The sequence below is a fragment of the Triticum dicoccoides genome, chromosome 4A (assembly GCF_002162155.2).
Source record: "Triticum dicoccoides isolate Atlit2015 ecotype Zavitan chromosome 4A, WEW_v2.0, whole genome shotgun sequence".
Classification (NCBI taxonomy): domain Eukaryota; kingdom Viridiplantae; phylum Streptophyta; class Magnoliopsida; order Poales; family Poaceae; genus Triticum; species Triticum dicoccoides.
In genome coordinates, this window is record NC_041386.1 from 237,777,843 (window position 1) to 237,800,042 (window position 22,200).

The window sequence follows — 22,200 nt, forward strand, 5'->3', positions numbered from 1 at the left end:
CCCCGCGCCTTGCCCCACCCCACTGGCCCCACGCACCACCCCACCCCACTTGCCTGTGCGCTGCCAAACCCCGCCGCCTACGGCCCAGCCCTTTAATCCCCTGCCCCTGGGAAACGCCGGCTTCTTCCGCTGCATCTCGCTCCCCCACCAGCTGCAAGTCTCGGTGGCTCGTTCCACAGCATTGCGTCCAGGCAGTCCAACGCTGCCACCCTAGGCCGTTCGCCGTTGCTGTGCTCATGCTGGTTGTACCGCGCCTCCAGCTCCCATGTGTGGCCCCTATTGAGTGCACGACATGTATTTGTAAAATGTCTCAGTGCACTGGACTAATAGTTTTATTGTGTTCATGTGCATTTGTAGCTGCCTTCTTGCTTGCTAATTGCTATAGCTTCCAATACTTAGAGCATTTTTCGTGTGTGACCTATACTTTATGTGCTAACCAAAGAATAGGTAAGGTTATTCAGATTGAGGATCTTAACTAATCATGTTAATGGTTGATCTTGCTCCCTGTGCATTTTCACTCACCGAGAGCAGCTACTCCAGAAAAAAGCCATGGTAACCTGCTGCCCTCAATCCTCTCTCGACAAATCCAGCAGTGCAGTTCGCGCCACTGAAACTGCAGGCCGCGCCCTCCTCCCGCATAGCCTATTGGTTGCCGTACCGTGACCCCTCCTCCCTCGTCAACCTCGCCTGAACTCACCGATGCTCATATCTCCACTGCTGCTATTTTCTTTCTCATGAATTTCTGATGAATTTCATCTTTCTATGGCTAATTTTTGTTGTGAGTCCTCAGAGAATAGACCAACAAAAAGGCCCGTTTATGGCGTGTTTTTGAAAATGGAGGTCTTTGTTATGTGTGTCGGTTGGTACTTTGTCAATTATTGAATACTTTTGTTTGTAGATTAGTAATTTGCATGTGCACTGCAGGAGTGTTTGTTTTCTGGAGATCAGTTGTATATGTTGTGTAATCTTGTTGAGTTCTGATTTTTGAACCTTCCTGGTAGTAATACATGTACTGAGTGATACACAAGTTTGATTTTCATGGAAATGGAACTCCAGGATATGAAGTTTGATGGATGAGGAGGTTCTTTTGACCTTGAACCCTACAGGAGTTCAACTTTTGATTAAGTTTCAGTTCATCTTTAGCTTAGTTCATCAACTTTAATTTTTCAGAAACATCGAGGATGTACTGTATTACTTTTAAAGGGGAGTTCATGTTTGGCTGGATTCGGCAGTTCATTTCCTATTTCTTTATAGGTTCATACGCCAGTAAGGTTTGGTGGTACAATTTTTAAAACTGTAGTTGTTCGGCAAAGAAGTTCACTACCCCAACTAGGTAATTTTCAATCAGTAATGAGGCTATTGTGGAGAAGCAAATATTCAGTGTTCATGATGTCCAAATTCCGGTGATATGCCATTATATATTACTGTCATTGATCAAGTCATTTGCTGCAATTTTTCCAAGTCTCAGTGTACAAGAGCTGCTAGTCATTGATGAAGTCATTTGCAACATTTTTTCCATGTCTCAGTGTACAAGAGCTGCTAGTCAGTAGACTATAAATTGTAGTATGTAACGACTGGTTGTTCTACATAGTGCACACACACGACCTAGGTGCAACCTATTTAATTGATTGATGTTTTCATTTTTCTGAACAGGAACATGGGTCAAAAAAGGAGCATGATCGGCTGCTCCTATAGCGTGTAGCTAGACTAGTAGCTCTGCCAATGATACATTTGGTACAGGCAGTACATGTATTCATGTGGGTGCTTGAAAAGTTCTGTACAAGAATAGGCCGATGATTTTTGTGCTATGGATAATATGATTTATGTACATGTATTATATGTGTGGAAACAGTTTCTGTCAGATGGTGAAATGAAAATGGTTTGAATTAAAAATATTGATCAGTACAAGTTAAGAACGGTGGTCCGTTCGGAATAAAAAAATGGCAGAAATTCAAATTGTAAAAGTTCATGCAAAAAAAGATATCCCATGGAAATTCAAATGGTAAAAGTACAAGTCATAAAATGAGAGAAGTTCAGAACATCATTGTAAAAAATGTTGAGTTCAAAAAAAAGAAACAAACAAAACATTTTCCTTTTGAATAAAATATCATTCAGTCCGACAATATAAACTATGTAATTATAGGGGTAATGCTACCGTAAACCATTGAAACTTTAAGAGGAAAACCTTACCCAAAAAACAAAGTAAAAGTTCAATCCGTGAAAACGTGCTTAGTACAAATCCATACGGAGATCAATTCGAGTACTTTGTTTCCGGAACGAAAAAAATAATATGACGGGCTTCACCGTATTCAAAATTACTCTGTGAATAATACATCAGTACAAACACACACAAAAGATCAGTACAAGTACTTTGTTTTTGCTGACAATAAAACAACATGATGGGTCTCATCGTATTTCAAATTACTCTTCAACGGATGCGAATTTGGGAAAGCGTTAAACATGACTAAGTTTTGCGTTTTTGATATCTTTCTAACGGTATTATTATTTGCCCCATTTCGACAAACTTTTCAAAACATCACGATCGAACTCAAATTTGACTATATTCGAAATCAAGTTTAAACCGTAAGGAATTAGAGAAACATTTCTATACAAAAAAGTTGTGCCTTTTCCATAGCTTTCCAACTACGTATCATTTGCGTCAATCCGATAAACCGTTTGCAAAAAAGCGAGAAAATAAAGTTTGCCCAAAATTTCACCGTTTTTCATATTACTTTTAAATCATATAGAATTTTAAAAAAAGTTAGATATATGGAAGAAGCGTATTTTCACCAGCTTTCCAATGCCATCTTATTTGCTGAATTTCGACAAACATTTGAAAATTAAGTCCAAAATACGATTCGCATTTTTGGTTTTGAAAAACAAAATGGTTTTTTCAAAACTTCTCTTAAACCGTGATGATTTTGCAAAAAATTCCTATATATTTGTAATGTAGATGTCAAGAGCTTTCCAAAGATATATTACACGTCCCATTCCGACGAAAAGATGATAAGTTCGACGTGATGAAAATCATCCGTACAACCACCTAAAACAGTCAGTTCAAATAGGGTAACAGAATAATATTCTGTTACACGAAACAGAATAGCCCAGATATGTATATATGTATATATATATATATATATATATATATATATATATATATAGTTGGGAAACGCAGTAATTTTAAAAAAAATTCCTATGCACACGCAAGATCTGTCATGGTCATGCATAGCAACGAGAGGGGAACTGTGTTGTCCATGTACCCTCGTAGACCGTAAGCGGAAGCGTTATGACAACGCGGTTGAAGTAATCATATGTATTCACGATCCGACCGATCCTAGTTCCGAAAGTACGGTACCTCCGTGATCTGCACACGTTCGGCTCGATGAAGTCCCACGAGCTCTCGATCCAGCTAAGTGTCAAGGGAGAGCTTCATCATCACGACGGCGTGATGACAGTGATGATGAAGCTACTGGCACAGGGCTTCGCCTAAGCACTACGACGATATGAGCGAGGTGGATTATGGTGGAGGGGGGCACCGCACACGGCTAAGAGATCAATGATCAACTTGTGTGTCCCCTGCTCCCGTATATAAAGGAGCAAGGGGGAGGTTGGCCGGCCCTTGGGGGCGCGCCAGGAGAGGAGTCCTCCTCCTAGTAGGAGTAGGATTCTCCTTTCCTAGTCCTACTAGGAGGAGGTAGGGGGAAGGAAGGAAAGGGAGAGAAGAGAAGGAAAGGGGGGCGCTACCCCCCCTTCCCTAGTCCAATTCGGACTAGAGGGGAGGGGGCGCGCGACCCTGCCTTGGCCGGCCCTCTTTCTCTCCACTAAGGCCCATGTGGCCCATTAGTTCCCCCGAGGGTTCCAATAACCCCCCGACACTCCGATAATTATCCAGTGACCCCCGGAACTCATCCGGTGTCCGAATATAGTCATCCAATATATCAATCTTTATGTCTCAACCATTTCGAGACTCCCCGTCATGTCCGTGATCATATCCGGGACTTCGAACTATCTTCGGTACATCAAAACACGTAAACTCATAATATCGATCGTCAACTAATGTTAAGCGTGCGGTCCCTACGGGTTCGAGAACTATGTAGACATGAGTGAGACATGTCTTCGGTCAATAACCAATAGCGGAACCTGGATGTTCATATTGGCTCCCACATATTCTATGAAGACCTTTATCGGTCAAACCGCATAACGATATATGTTGTTTCCTTTGTCATCGGTATGTTACTTGCCCGAGATTCGATCGTCGGTATCTCAATACCTAGTTCAATCTCGTTACTGGCAAGTCTCTTCACTCGTTCCGTAATGCATCATCCCGTAACTAATGCATTATTCACATTACTTGCAAGGCTTATAGTGATGTGCATTACCGAGAGGGCCCAGAGATACCTCTCCGATACTCGGAGTGACAAATCCTAATCTCGATCTATGCCAACTCAACAAACACCATCGGAGACACATGTAGAGCATCTTTATAGTCACCCAGTTACGTTGTGATGTTTGATAGCACACTAAGTGTTCCTCCAGTATTCGGGAGTTGCATGATCTCATAGTCATAGGAACATGTATAAGTTATGGACAAAGCAATAGCAACAAACTAAACGATCATCGTGCTAAGCTAACGGATGGGTCAAGTCAATCACATCATTCTCTAATGATGTGATCCCATTAATCAAATGACAACTCATGTCCATGGTTAGGAAATATAACCATCATTGATTCAACGAGCTAGTCTAGTAGAGGCATACTAGTGACACTCTGTTTGTCTATGTATTCACACATGTACTAAGTTTTCGGTTAATACAATTCTAGCATGAATAATAAACATTTATCATGATATAAGGAAGTATAAATAACAACTTTATTATTGCCTCTAGGGCATATTTCCTTCAATCTCCCACTTGCACTAGAGTCAATAGTCTAGATTACATTGTAATGATTCTAACACCCATGGAGTCTTGGTGCTGATCATGTTTTGCTCGTGAGAGAGGCTTAGTCAATGGGTCTGCAACATTCAGATCTGTATGTATCTTGCAAATCTCTATGTCTCCCTCCTTGACTTGATCGCGGATGTAATTGAAGCGTCTCTTGATGTGCTTGGTTCTTTTGTGAAATCTGGATTCCTTTGCGAAGGCAATTGCACCAGTGTTGTCACAAAAGATTTTCATTGGACCCGATGCACTAGGTATGACACCTAGATCGGATATGAACTCCGTCATCCAGACTCCTTCATTTGATGCTTCCGAAGCAGCTATGTACTCCGCTTCACACGTAGATCCCGCCACGACGCTTTGCTTGGAACTGCACCAACTGACAACTCCACCATTTAATAAAAACACGTATCCGAATTGTGACTTAGAGTCATCTGGATCAGTGTCAAAGCTTGCATCGATGTAACCATTTACAATGAGCTCTTTGTCACCTCCATATACGAGGAACACATCCTTAGTCCTTTTTAGGTATTTCAGGATGTTCTTGACCGCTGTCCAGTGATCCACTCCTGGATTACTTTGGTACCTCCCTGCTAAACTAATAGCAAGGCACACATCAAGTCTGGTACACAACATTGCATACATGATAGAACCTATGGCTGAAGCATATGGAATGACTTTCATTTTCTCTCTATCTTCTACAGTGGCCGGGCATTGAGTCTGACTCAACTTCACACCTTGTAACACAGTCAAGAACCCTTTCTTTGCCTGATCCATTTTGAACTTATTCAAAACTTTATCAAGGTATGTGCTTTGTGAAAGTCCAATTAAGCGTCTTGATCCATCTCTATAGATCTTGATGCCCAATATATAAGCAACTTCACTGAGGTCTTTCATTGAAAAATTCGTATTCAAGTATTCTTTTATGCTATTCAGAAATTCAGTATCATTTCCGATCAACAATATGTCATAAACATATAATATCAGAAATGCTACAGAGCTCCCACTCACTTTCTTGTAAATACAGGCTTCTCCAAAAGTCTGTATAAAACCATATGCTTGGATCACACTATCAAAGCGTATATTCCAACTCCGAGAGGCTTGCACCAGTCCATAAATGGATCGCTGGAGCTTGCACACTTTGTTAGCACCTTTTGGATCGACAAAACCTTCTAGTTGCATCATATACAACTCTTCTTTAAGATATCCATTAAGGAATGCAGTTTTGACATCCATTTGCCAAATTTCATAATCATAAAACACAGCAATTTCTAACATGATTCGGACGGACTTAAGCATCGCTACGGGTGAGATGGCCTCATCGTAGTCAACTCCTTGAACTTGTCGAAAACCTTTTGCAACAAGTTGAGCTTTGTAGACAGTAACATTACTGTCAGCGTCAGTCTTCTTCTTGAAGATCCATTTATTCTCTATGGCATGTCGATCATCGGGCAAGTCAACCAAATTCCACACTTTGTTCTCATACATGGATCCCATCTCATATTTCATGGCCTCAAGCCATTTTGCGGAACAGAACAGGATTACCGTACCACTCTGGTGCGGATCTCACTCTGGTTGACCTACTAGGTTCGGTAGTAACTTGATCAAAAGTTTCATGATCATCGTCATTAGCTTCCTCACTTACTGGTGTAGGAATCACTGGAACTGATTTCAGTGATGAACTACTTTCCAATAAGGGAGCAGGTACAATTACCTCATCAAGTTCTACTTTCCTCCCACTCACTTCTTTTGAGAGAAACTCCTTCTATAGAAAGGATCCATTCTTAGCAACAAATATCTTGCCTTCGGATCTGTGATAGAAGGTGTACCCAACGGTCTCCTTTGGGTATCCTATGAATACACATTTCTCCGATTTGGGTTCGAGCTTATCAGGTTGAAGCTTTTTCACATAAGCATCACAGCCCCAAACTTTAAGAAACGACAACTTGGGTTTCTTGCCAAACCACAGTTCATAAGGTGTCGTCTCAATGGATTTAGATGGTGCCCTATTTAACGTGAATGCAGCTGTCTCTAAAGCATAACCCCAAAACGATAGTGGTAAATCAGTAAGAGACATCATAGATCGCACCATACCTAGTAAAGTATGATTACGACGTTCAGACACACCATTACGCTGTGATGTTCTGGGTGGCGTGAGTTACGAAACTATTCTGCATTGTTTCAAATGAAGACCAAACATGTAACTCAAATATTCTCCTCCACGATCAAATCATAGAAACTTTATTTTCTTGTTATGATGATTTTCCACTTGACTCTGAAATTCTTTGAACTTTTCAAATGTTTCAGACTTATGTTTCATTAAGTAGATATACCCATATCTGCTCAAATCATCTGTGAAGGTGTGAAAATAACGATATCCGTCGCGAGCCTCAATGTTCTTTGGACCACATACATCAGTATGTATGATTTCCAATAACTCTGTTGCTCGCTCGGTTGTTCCGGAGAACGGAGTTTTAGTCATCTTGCCCATGAGGCATGGTTCACAAGTACCAAGTGGTTCATAATCAAGTGATTCCAAAAGTCCATCAAAATGGAGTTTCTTCATGCACTTTACACCAATATGACCCAAATGGTAGTGCCACAAATAAGTTGCACTATCATTATAAACTCTGCATCTTTCGGCTTCAATACTATGAATATGTGTATCACTACTATCAAGATTTAGTAAAATTAGACGACTCATCAAGGGTGCATGACCATAAAAGATATTACTCATATAAATAGAACAACCATTATTCTTTGATTTAAATGAATAACCGTCTCGCATCAAACAAGATCCAGATATAATGTTCATGCTCAACGCTGGCACCATATAACAATTATTTAGGTCTAAAACAAATCCCGAAGGTAGATGTAGATGTAGCGTGCCGACGGCGATCACATCGACTTTGGAACCATTTCCCACGCGCATCGTCACCTCGTCCTTAGCCAATCTTCGCTTAATCCATATCCCCTATTTCGAGTTGCAAATGTTAGCAACTGAACCAGTATCAAATACCCAGGAACTACTACGAGCATTAGTAAGGTACACATCAATAACATGTATATCAAATATACCTTTCACTTTGCCATCCTTCTTCTCCGCCAAGTACTTAGGCAGTTCCGCTTCTAGTGACCAGTCCCTTTGCAGTAGAAGCACTCAGTCTTAGGCTTAGGTCCAGACTTGGGTTTCTTCACTTGAGCAGCAACTAGCTTGCTGTTCTTCTTGAAGTTCCCCTCCCTTTACCCCTTTTCTTGAAACTGGTGGTCTTTTTGACCATCAACACTTGATGCTCTTTCTTGATTTCTACCTCCACAGACTTTAGCATTGCGAAGAGCTCAGGAATCGTCTTATCCATCCCTTGCATATTATAGTTAATCAAGAAACTCTTGTAGCTTGGTGGCAGCGATTGAAGAACTCTGTCAATGACACTATCATCAGGAAGATTAACTCCTAGCTGAGTTAAGTGGTTGTGGTACCCAGACATTCTGAGTATATGTTCACTGACATAAGTATTCTCCTCCATTTTGCAGCTGTAGAACTTATTGGAGATATCATATCTCTCAATCCGGGCATTTTCTTGAAATATTAACTTCAACGCCTGGAACATCTCATATGCTCCATGACGTTCAAAACGTCGTTGAAGTCCTGGTTCTAAGCCGTAAAGCATGGCACACTGAACTATCGAGTAGTCATCAGCTTTGCTCTGCCAGGTGTTCACAACATCTGGCGTTGCTCCTGCAGTGGGTTTGTCACCTAGCAGTGGTTCCAGGGCGTAATTCTTTTGTGCAACAATGAGGATAATCCTCAAGTTACGGACACAGTCCGTGTAGTTGCTACCATCATGTTTCAACTTAGCTTTCTCTAGGAACACATTAAAATTCAGCGGAACAACAGCACGGGCCATCTATCTACAACAACATAGACATGTAAAATACTATCAGGTACTAAGTTCATGATAACTTAAAGTTCAATTAATCAAATTACTTAAGAACTCCCACTTAGATAGGCATCTCTCTAATCATCTAAGTGATCACGTGATCCATATCAACTAAACCATGTCCGATCATCACGTGAGATGGAGTAGTTTTCAATGGTGAACATCACTATCTTGATCATATCTACTATATGATTCACGCTCGACCTTTCAATCTCAGTGCTCCGAGGCCATATCTGCATATGCTAGGCTCTTCAAGTTTAACCCGAGTATTCTGCGTGTGCAAAACTGGCTTGCACCTGTTGTATGTGAACGTAGAGCTTATCACACCCAATCATCACGTGGTGTCTCGGCACGACGAACTGTAGCAACAGTTCATACTCAAGGAGAACACTTATACCTTGAGATTTAGTGAGAGATCATCTTATAATGCTACCGCCGAACTAAGCAAAACAAGATGCATAAAGGATAAACATCACATGCAATCAATATAAGTGATATGATATGGCCATCATCATTTTGTGCCTTTGATCTCCATCTCCAAAGCACCGTCATGATCACCATCGTCACCGGCTTGACACCTTGATCTCCATCAAAGCATCGTTGTCGTCTCGCCAACTATTGCTACTACGACTATCGCTAGAGCTTAGTGATAAAGCGAAGCAATTACATGGCGATTGCATTTCATACAATAAAGCGACAACCATATGGCTCCTGCCAGTTGCCGATAACTGTGTTACAAAACATGATCATCTCATACAATAAAATTTAGCATCATGTCTTGACCATATCACATCACAACATGCCCTGCAAAAACAATTTGATGTCCTCTACTTTGTTGCTACAAGTTTTACGTGGCTGCTACGGGCCGAGCAAGAACCGTTCTTACCTACGCATCAGAAACCACAACGCGGTATAGTGATTGATTTTTGATCTTCAGAAAGAATCCTGTTCATTGAATCCGATTCAACTAAAGTTGAAGAAACTGACACCCACCAGCCACCTGTGTGAAGCACGTCAGTAGAACCAGTCTCGCGTAAGGATACGCGTAATGTCGGTCTCGGCCGCTTCATCCAACAATACCACCGAATCAAGAATCAACTAGTGACGGCAAGCAGTACGTATATACCCACGCCCACAACTCCATTGTGTTCTACTCGTGCATATAACATCTACGCATAAACCTGGCTCGGATGCCACTCTTTTGAGTCGCAGTAATTTCAAAAAAAATCCTAAGCACACGCAAGATCTATCATGGTGATGCATAGCAATGAGAGGGGAAGAGCATTGTCCATGTACCCTCATAGACCGTAAGCGGAAGCGTTATGACAATGTAACTCCCTCGATGCGGCTATATCTCCCACGTGTCGAAGCATGACTTAGAGGCATAACCGCATTGAAAGCAATGTCGCAAGTGAGGTAATCTTCAGACAACCCATGTAATACATAAGGGAAAGAGATACATAGTTGGCTTACAATCGCCACTTCACACAATACATGAATAAAGCATTACATCATCCAGATACAACCAAGGTCTGACTACGGAACCCAAAATAAAAGAAGACTACCCCAAGTGCTACACAGATCCCCGATCGTCCCAGCTGGGCTCCACTACTGATCAACTGAAATGATACACCACAATGAACGAGATCTTCATCGAGCTTCTCCTTGAGCTCGGTTGAGTCACATGCACGGTATCATCGGCACCTGCAAGCTGGTTTTGGAAGTAATCTATGAGTCACGGGGACTCAGCAATCTCACACCCTCGCGATCAAGACTATTCAAGCTTATAGGTAGGGTAGAAGGTATGAGGTGGAGCTGCAGCAAGCGACTAGCGTATTGTGGCTAACATACACAAATGAGAGCGAGAAGAGAAGGCAAAAGCACGGTCGAGAATCTATGATCAAGAAGTGATCCTAGAGCAACCTACGTCAGGCATAACTCCAACACCGTGTTCACTTCCCGGACATCGCCGAAAAGAGACCATCACGGTAACACACGCGGTTGATGCATTTTCAATGAGTTAAGGTTTCAGGTTTTCTACAACCGGACATTAACAAATTCCCATCTGCCCATAACCGCGGGCACGACTTTCGAAAGTTCAAATCCCTGCAGGGGTGTCCCAACTTAGCCTATCACAAGCTCTCACGGTCAACGAAGGATATTCCTTCTCCCAGGAAGACCCGATTAGGCTCGGAATCCCAGTTACAAGACATTTCAACAATGGTAAAACAAGACCAGCAAAGCCACCTGAATGTGCCGACAAATCCCGATAGGAGCTGCACATATCTCGTTCTCAGGGCACACCGGATTGTCCAAGGTTCCGATAGGCCAACCCAGAGTTGCCCCTGGTGGCCACTGGCAGCTGACAGGTTGGACCAACACTCAGAGGAGCACTGGCCCGGGGGTTTAAATAAAGATGACCCTTGGGAAGGCCTACCCAAGGGAAAGAAAAGGCTAGGTGGCAAATGGTAAAACAAATGTTGGGCCTTGCTGGAGGAGTTTTATTCAAGGCGAACTGTCAAGGGGTTCCCATTATAACCCAACCGTGTAAGGAACGCAAAATCAAGGAACATAACACCAGTATGACGGAAACTAGGGCGGCAAGAGTGGAACAAAACACCAGGGATAAGGCCGAGCCTTCCACCCTTTACCAAGTATATAGATGCATTAATTAAATAAGAGATATTGTGATATCCCAACAAAATATCCATGTTCCAACATGAAACAAACGCCAATCTTCACCTGCAACTAACGACGCTATAAGAGGGGCTGAGCAAAGCGGTAACATAGCCAAACAACGGTTTGTTAGGACAAGGTGGGTTAGAGGCTTGACTTAACAATATGGGAGGCATGATAAGCAAGTGGTAGGTATCGCAGCATAGGCATAGCAAAAGAGCGAGCAACTAGCAAGCAAAGATAGAAGTGATTTCGAGGGTATGGTCATCTTGCCTGAGATCCCGCAAGGAAGAGGAACGTGTCCATGAAGAAGACAAACGGACGTAGCCAACGGATCCTCACAAACGCAACGTTACCGGATTACCGAGAAGAAGTACACCGGAAAGAAAGTAAACAACATAGTAAACAAACATCACATAATCATGGAACGATGCGCAAACAAGTATGATGCATCTCCGGTTTAATGAGGCATGGCATGACAAAGTGCACAAACAACCCTACAAATTAAGTGGAGCTCAATATTTGCATATTGACGAAACACCACATTCAAGTTATTTAGTTCGATCTCATTTATGTACCCAACAATATTAAATGTTGTTAAACATGGCAAGAGGGTGAAGCAAAGTAAAGCTACCTATCTAGTCAAGTTTAAATGAGGCCGGAAGCAACGAACAACAATTCCGGTAAATCCCCATATGCATATATTAGGTTTGGTACTGTTCTGCCCTAAACCATATTTTATAGTTGTTAAACATGCAAAGTGATGCCACCATGTTAAACTAGGCATTTTTCTACCCCATTTACATATAAAGTTTGTTAAATTTGGAGCTATGGTTATTTAGTTATGAATTAAAGCATTTTAGAATGACATGGGAGAAAATTTAAACAAACAGCATTTTAAACATTTTAAACATGGATGAAAATGACATATTATGAAACTAGACAAAATTCTAAGCAAGTTTCATATATAAATTGTTTTAATCCGATGCATGGTTATTAAGTTATTATATGCATTAAGTGCAAGGGCTTTTCTGCAAAAACTGCTGTCTCTGGAAAATAGAAAAATTCACTGAACCCAAAAAAACACTACTAGGCTGGGAAACTACTCACATGGGACAAAGCCCGGCCCGGTGGGGAGGCTGGACGAGGTTTGCGCCTTGGCCAGCGATGCGAAGAGGCGCACTCGGCCTTGCTGGCGCTGTAAGACGCCAATAGGCCGGTGGCTTGCGCGGCCCACGAGCAGAGCGGCCGGCTCGAGGCGATGCCGCTGGATCAAGCGAGGAGGTGGGGCAGTTACGGTCAACGCGAGCAATCGTCTCATTCGTTTTCAGCGTGCACAGAGACGAGCGGGAGGATGCAGAAGCAAGGCACGACGGCAGGGGACTTGGCGCACGGCGGAGCGACGGGAACGGGAGGCGGAGCTCGCCAGGGATGGAGGGATCCGCTTGTTTCCGGGCCGAATCCGGCCAACGGCGGCGACGATGTGTAGCTCCGGCGACAGGTTGACCATGGCAGCGGCATCCTGCAGCTGGCGCGGTGCGGCGATTAGAGAGGATCAGGGGAAAATGGGGTAAAGACGAGGAGAGGCCCGACGCGGTTAACCTGCTGGACGGAGAGGTGGTCGCGGCCTCCGGCGACCCTGGTCTCCGGTGAGCGATAGGGCGGCGCGGGGATTAGCAGGATGCAGGCGTCTGGGAGCAGAGGAGGGGTTCGAGCAGAGAGGTGGCTGGGGATCAAGCCTCCTGCTCGATCTGTAGGCGGGCACGACGACGAATCGAAGGGAGGAGGTGGAGGCTTTGCAGTGGTTGGGCAGCGGCGCAAATCGAGGGAGATGGTCGGAGCGAGGTGATGGGCCTGGCGCTAAAATTGAGGAGAAAGTGGGCGGCGGCGCTAGGGTAGGATCCCTAGAAAATAGGGGTTTGGTCTTGGTTTAGACTAGTTTATATAGCGGGTAGGCTAGGCTAGGGGCTAATAGGACCCTCCGATCGTAATCAGACGGTCCGAGATAATTAGGCTAGGGAGCCCAATAAACAAAACGAAGATGTTTTGTAGACGTTTGGAGATGATCCGGACACAATGGTGATGACTATCCGGGTCGGGTTCGGGACAGTTTTCGGACGCGCGCGAGGAGGTCCGCGGACTGACGAGAGAGGCTAGGTTGGGCCTGACGGTAGGTAGTGGACTGTGCAGAAGGTCTCAGGCTGAGAGAAGAGAAGAGAGAGAGGCCCGGCGACTGTTTCCGGAGACCGAAAACGTCCGATGTTAGACCGACTATAATGCCGCTATAGTTTAACGGTTGGGCTATCAAACAAACTCCGAATGCGATGAAACTTGACAGGTGGTCTATCTACACTATAATAAGACCACACGCCAACTTTCAACCCAATCCGAGAAAATTTTCCGGCCACTTATAAAATAATATTTTGGAGGTGCCGCGGGCGCGTGCAAGTGTGTCTGGGCTCACAACGGGCAACGAAAGGAACTGGGAGACCGGGACAGATGCAAGTTTTGAAAACGTGATGATGCAATGCACATGATGACATGACAAGATGCAACACGCAAGCGAATGACATGGCAACGACGGCGAATAATTGGAAGACACCTGGCGCAACGGTCTCGGGGCGTCACAACACTCCACCACTACGAGAGGATCTCGTCCCGAGATCTAGGATGGCACCGGAGAGAAATGGAAGAGGAAGAGGAGAGGTAAAACTAAGTTGCTTCTTTGACAAACGAGTGAAACCAATGAGCCTTGAGAGGTTGAACAAATTGATAGAAAGAATACAACGAAGATGAACGAGGTTGAAAACATTCCATTAGAAAGGAGGAACAATACGGGAACCTTGTGGGTTGAAAGGCATAAGAAAAGGTTACAATGGACAAGAAGTAGATGCAAGCACCCTGATTGAAAGAATGACATAGCACCACCTTAAATGATACGGTAGAAAGAATTGCACTCCGGATTGGAAGATGAAGAATACTTGAGCTCCTCTGAAAACTATCTTGACGAACGCTTCGCGAAGGAATTAAATCCTTGATGAGCCATCATGTAGAGCCTCCATGAAGAACTCCGGTAACAAAAAGATGATCAAACGAAAGGAAGGAGAAATTGAAAACACAAGGTGAAACCTTGTGATGTCTACTACACAACCTTCTTCTTGTAGACGTTGTTGGGCCTCCAAGTGCAGAGGTTTGTAGGACAGTAGCAAATTTCCCTCAAGTGGATGACCTAAGGTTTATCAATCCGTAGGAGGCGTAGGATGAAGATGGTCTCTCTCAAGCAACCCTGCAACCAAATAACAAAGAGTCTCTTGTGTCCCCAACACACCCAATACAATGGTAAATTGTATAGGTGCACTAGTTCGGCGAAGAGATGGTGATACAAGTGCAATATGGATGGTAGATAAAGGTATTTGTAATCTGAAAATATAAAAACAACAAGGTAACTAATGATAAAAGTGAGCGTAAACGGTATTGCAATGATAGGAAATAAGGCCTAGGGTTCATACTTTCACTAGTGTAAGTCCTCTCAACAATACTAACATAATTGGATCACATAACTATCCCTCAACATGCAACAAAGAGTCACTCCAAAGTCACTAATAGCAGAGAACGAACGAAGAGATTATGGTAGGGTACGAAACCACCTCAAAGTTATGCTTTCCAATCAATCCGTTGGGCTATTCCTATAAGTGTCACAAACAGCCCTAGAGTTCGTACTAGAATAACACCTTAAGATACAAATCAACCAAAACCCTAATGTCACCTAGATACTTCAATGTCACCTCAAGTATCCATGGGCATGATTATGCGATATGCATCACACAATCTCAATTCATCTATTCAACCAACACAAAGAACCTCAAAGAGTGCCCCAAAGTTTCTACCGGAGAATCACGACGAAAACGTGTGCCAACCCCTATGCATAGGTTTCCAATGTCACGAAACCCGCAAGTTGGTCACCAAAACGTACATCAAGTGGCACGTGGTATCCCATTGTCACCACAGATATCCACGGCAAGACATACATCAAGTGTTCTCAAGTCTTTAAAGACTCAATCCGATAAGATTACTTCAAAGGGGAAACTCGATTCATTACAAGAGAGAAGAGGGGGGAAGAAACATCATAGGATCCAAATATAATAGCAAAGCTCGCGATACATCAAGATCGTATCATCTCAAGAACATGAGAGAGAGAGAGATCAAACACATAGCTACTCGTACATACCCTCAGCCCCGAGGGAGAACTACTCCCTCCTCATCATGGAGAGCACCGGGATGATGAAGATGGCCACCGGAGAAGGATTGCCCCCTTCGACAGGGTGCCGAAACAGGTCTAGATTGAGTTTCGGTAGCTATGTAGGCTTCTGGCGGTGGAACTCCCGATCTATGTTGCGTTCTAGAAGTTTTAGGTCACGTAGGTATATATGGGTGCAGGGAGGACGTCGGAGGAGCCACGGGGGCCCCACGAGGCAGGGGGCGCGCCCAGGGGGGCTCCCTCCACCCTCGTGACCTCCCCGGAAACTTCTTGGAGTAGGGTCCAAGTCTCCTGGATCACGTTCGGTGAGAAGATCACGTTCCTGAAGGTTTCATTCCGTTTGGACTCCGTTTGATATTCTGTTTCCTCGAAATACTGAAATAGGCAAAAAAACAGCAATTCTGGGCTGGGCCTCCGGTTAATAGGTTAGTCCCAAAAATAATATAAAAGTGGAAAATAAAGCCCAATATAGTCCAAAACAGTAGATAAAGTAGCATGGAGCAATCAAAAATTATAGATACGTTGGAGACGTATCAGGCATCCCCAAGCTTAATTCCTGCTCGTCCTCGAGTAGGTAAATGATAAAATGAGAATTTTTGATGCGGAGTGATACTTTGGCATAATTTCAATGTAAATCTTCTTAATCATGGTATGAATATTCAGATCCGAAAGGTTCAAGACAAAAGTTCATGTTGACATAAAAATGATAATACTTCAAGCATACTAATCAAACAATTATGTCATCTCAAAATAACATGGCCAAAGGAAGTTCATCCCTACAAAATCATATAGTTAGGCTATGCTTCATTTTCATCACACAAAGATGTTCCCAACTTCTATACCCCCGATGACAAGCCAAGAAATTGTTTCATACTCAAATAATCTCAAACTTTTTCAACCTTCACGCAATACATGAGCGCGAGCCATGGACATAGCACTGTGGGTGGTATAGAATATGATGATGGGGATTGTGTGGAGAAGACAAAAAAGGAGAAAGTCTCACATCAACGAGGCTAATCAATGAGCTATGGAGATGCCCATCAATTGATGCTAATGCAAGGAGTAGGGATTGCCATGCAACGGATGCACTAGAGCTAAGAATGCTCAACAAAACAAAACTAGTGGGTGTGCATCCAACTTGCTTGCTCATGAATACCTAGGGCATTTTGAGGAAGCCCATTGTTGGAATATACAAGCCAAGTTCTATAATGAAAAATTCCCACTAGTATGAACAAGACAACTTATGAGACTCACTATATGAAATCATGGTGCTACTTTGAAGCACAATATATGAGACTCACTACATGAAGAACAAGGTGCTACTTTGAAGCACAAGTGTGGAAAAGAGATAGTAGCATTGCCCTTTTTATTTTCTCTTTTTTTGGAGCCTTTCTTTTTTTTCTTTTTGGCCTTTCTCTCTTTTTTTTGATTGGGCAATGCTCTAATAATGATGATCATCACACTTCTATTGATTACAACATAATGATTACAACTCGATACTAGAACAAGATATGACTCTATATGAATGCCTCCGGCGGTGTACCGGGATGGTGCAATGAATCAAGAGTGACATGTATGAAAAATAATGCATGGTGGCTTTGCCACAAATACGATGTCAACTACAAGATCATGCAATGGCAATATGACAAAAGTAAAGCATGTCATGATGATGATGATGATGGAAGTTGCATGGCAATATATCTCGGAATGGCTATGGAAATGCCATGATAGGTAGGTATGGTGGCTGTTTTGAGGAAGATATAGGGAGGTTTATGTGTGAAAGAGCGTATCATATCACAGGGTTTGGATGCATCGGCGAAGTTTGCACCAACTCTCAATGTGAGAAAGGGCAATGCACGGTACCGAAGAGGCTAGCAAATGGCGGAAAGGTAAAAGTGCGTATAATCCATGGAGTCAACATTAGTCAAAAGAACTCATATACTTATTGCAAAAATTTAGAAGTCATCAAAAATCAAGTACTGCGCGCATGCTCCTATGGGGATAGATTGGTAGGAAAAGACCATCGCTCATCCCCGACCGCCACTCATAAGGACTCACAAGCCAGGTACACTTCATGCTTCAAATTTGTTACACAACTTTAACCATACGTGCATGCTACGGGACTTGCTAACTTCGACACAAGTATTTCTCAAATTCACAACTACTCAACTAGCACGACTATGATATTATCACCTCCCTCAAGCATCAAACTTATCTTAGTATTCAACCCACTAAAAAGAAAGTTTCACATATCTTGAATACCAAGTATATTAACATTAAGCAAATTACCATGCTATTAATGACTCTCAAAATAATCTAAGTGAAGCATAAGAGATCAAGTTTATTTAAAACAAACCACCACCGTGCTCTAAAAGATCTAAGTGAAGCACTAGAGCAAAAATTATCACGCTCAAAAAGATATAAGTGAAGCACAAAGAGTAAACTATCAAGCTCAAAAGATATAAGTGAAGCACATAGAGTATTCTAACAAATTTGAATTCATACATGGCTCTCTCAAAATGTGTGTACAGCAAGGATGATTGTGGTAGACTAACAAGCAAAGACACAAATAATACAAGACGCTCCAAGCAAAACACATATCATGTGGTGAATAAAAATATAGCTCCAAGTAAATTACCGATGGAAGTGGACGAAAGAGGGGATGCCTTCTGGGGCATCCCCAAGCTTTGACTTTTTGGTGTCCTTGGATTATCTTGGGGGTGCCATGGGAATCCCCAAGCTTAGGCTCTTGCCACTCCTTGTTCCATAATCCATCAAAAGAATTCACCCAAAACTTGAAAACTTCACAACACAAAACTCAATAGAAATCTCATGAGCTCCGTTAGAGAAAGAAAACAAAAGACTACTTTAAGGTACTGTAGTGAACTTGTTCTTTATTTGTATTGGTGTTAAACCTACTGTATTCCAACTTCTCTATGGTTTATAAACTATTTTACTAGCCATAGATTCATCAAAATAAGCAAACAACACACGCAAAACAGAATCTGTCAAAAACAGAACAGTCTGTAGTAATCTGTTACTAACGCAAACTTCTGGAACCCAAAAAATTCTACCAAAATTAGATAACCTGGGAAATTTGTTTATTGATCAGCAGAAATTGGAATCACTATTTTATCACGTTCTGGTGATTTTTTACAATTCGGGCACTGAGCACAAAGATTCTGGAAATTACAGCAAGATCAAATAACTATCTTCCAAGAAGATCTAATAGGTTTAACTTGGCACAAACACTAATTAAAAGATAAAACCACATCTAAACAGAATCTAGATGGATTATTTATTCCTAAACAGAACCAAAAACAAAAAACACAAAATAAAATTGGGTTGCCTCCCAACAAGCGCTATCGTTTAACGCCCCTAGCTAGGCATGATGATTTCAATGATGCTCACATAAAAGATAAGAATTGTAACATAAAGAGAGCATCATGAAGAATATGACTAGCACATTTAAATCTAACCCACTTCCTATGCATAGGTATTTTGTGAGAAAACAACTTGTGGGGACAAGAATCAACTTGCATAGGAAGGTAAAACAAGCATAACTTCAAAATTTTAAGCACATAGAGAGGAAACTTGATATTATTGCAATTCCTACAAGCATATGTTCCTCCCTCATAATAATTTTCATTAGCATCATGAATGAATTCAACAATATAACCAGCACCTAAAGCATTCTTTTCATGATCTACAAGCATATAAAATTTACTACTCTCCACATAAGCAAATTTTTTCTCAGTCGGAATAGTGGGAGTATCATAAGAGACTTGAATACTATAAATTGTTTCCACATTAAAAGAGTAATGTTCAGAGAAGGGGTATTCATAATCATGACAAGTTTTATAAATATAATCACTACTTTTTATAGCATAAGTATCATCATAATAATCATCATAAGTTGGAGGCATGCTATCATCATTATAAACTTGCATATCAAAACTCGGGAGACTAAAAATATCATCTTCATTAATCATAGCTTCCCCAAGCTTGGGACAAACATTAATTGCAACAAATATATTCTCAAAAACATCATCTTCATCAAACATAGCATACCCAAGCTTGGGCCTTTTCATATCATAAGCATAATCATTCTCATAATTAATAGTATGGATAGCACCAATAGTATAGCAATTATCATATTCTTCCAAGCAAGTGCCAAAAAGATTTTCAAGATCATAAGAAATATCATTATCTTCCAAAATTATAGTTTCATGAGGCAGAATATTAATAGGAGCAGCACTATTTGGGGGAGATATCTTTTTACCTCTCTTCCTTTTTCTTTTCTTCTTCTTCACCACATCATGTGTGGGTTCAATCCTCTTTTTGGAGCTCCTTATTAATGAGATTGGTTGAATAGGAGGCTCCTCCTTGTTACCTGATTCATCATAAGAAATAATAGGAGGATATTGGGAAGTCTCTTCCCTTTCATTAGTATTCTCTTCATCCTCTATTTGTTTTCTTTTCTTTATGTAATTTGCAATATAAGGATTTTCAATGCAATTCACCGCACAATACATATAAATATTCTCTAGATCAAAATCAAGAACTCTATCAAGATTAAACTTTGGAATACCCTTAGTTATACGTTTCATTTCTTCATAACCCAAAAGAAGGCTAAGCTCTTTATGATGCTCAAGGGTAATCAAATTATCACAATGTTTGGACACGACTTGATCATGAAACAAATAGCATTGGAGCTTTAAATGACCATGTTCATTGCAAAGTTCACAAGGGGCACGGAAAATATTGAATCTTTCATCTCATTCATCTAGACTTTCTTGCAACAATTTAGTTTCTAAGTACTTATGCCTCTTACAATATCTATCTTCCCTATTCGGTGTGTACTTGCAAACCCAATCTACTCCACAAAAATTGACATGTTTATAGGAGGTATTTTCATCATAACTAGTGCAATCATCATTAGCATCATGGATATTCAAAGAATTCGTACTAACAACATTGCAATCATGCTCATCATTCAAAGATTTAGTGCCAAACATTTTGTAGATTTCTTCTTCTAGCACTTGAGCACAATTATCCTTCCCATCATACTCACGAAAGATATTAAAAAGGTGAAGCGTATGAGACAAACTCAATTCCATTTTTTGTAATTTTCTTTTATAAACTAAACTAGTGATAAAACAAGAAACTAAAAGACTCGATTGCAAGATCTAAAGATATACCTTCAAGCACTCACCTCCCCGGCAACGGCGCCAGAAAAGAGCTTGATGTCTACTACACAACCTTCTTCTTGTAGACGTTGTTGGGCCTCCAAGTGCAGAGGTTTGTAGGACAGTAGCAAATTTCCCTCAAGTGGATGACCTAAGGTTTATCAATCCGTAGGAGGTGTAGGATGAAGATGGTCTCTCTCAAGCAACCCTGCAACCAAATAACAAAGAGTCTCTTGTGTCCCCAACACACCCAATACAATGGTAAATTGTATAGGTGCACTAGTTCGGCAAAGAGATGGTGATACAAGTGCAATATGGATGGTAGATAAAGGTATTTGTAATCTGAAAATATAAAAACAGCAAGGTAACTAATGATAAAAGTGAGCGTAAACGGTATTGCAATGATAGGAAATAAGGCCTAGTGAGGGAGTCCTGGATTAGGGGGTGTTCGTGTAGCCGGACTATACCTTCAGCCGGACTCCTGGACTATGAAGATACAAGATTGAAGACTTCGTCCCGTGTCCGGATGGGACTTTCCTTGGCGTGGAAGGCAAGCTTGGCGATGCGGATATTCAAGATCTCCTACCATTGTAACCGACTCTATGTAACCCTAACCCTATCCGATGTCTATACAAACCGGAGGGTTGTAGTCCGTAGGCAATCAACTCCATATACAACAATCATACCATAGGCTAGCTTCTAGGGTTTAGCCTCCTTGATCTCGTGGTAGATCTACTCTTGTACTACCCATATCATCAATATTAATCAAGCAGGACGTAGGGTTTTACCTCCATCAAGAGGGCCTCAACCTGGGTAAAACATCGTGTTCCCTGCCTCCTGTTACCATCCGGCCTAGACGCACAGTTCGGGACCCACTACCCGAGATCCGCCGGTTTTGACACCGACATTGGTGCTTTCATTGAGAGTTCCTCTGTGCCGTCACAATCAGGAAGGATGCCTCCTCCCATCTTTAAAGACGGTGCCGTTGCTAAGGGAGCCTTGGCTGTCGGCCAAACCCTCCGACTAAGTGGTTTCCTCATGACCGCCTGTTTGGCTGTTGCGCCGACGGTGACCTCTCGGGTCATCAAAAGCAACCTACACGTCAGCTCGGAGCTCGTCGAGCAGCTAGATCCAATGGAGCTCTCTTCCGTAAACAAGCTCTTGGATCGCATCGCTGCCCTGGGGGTCGCTACGGA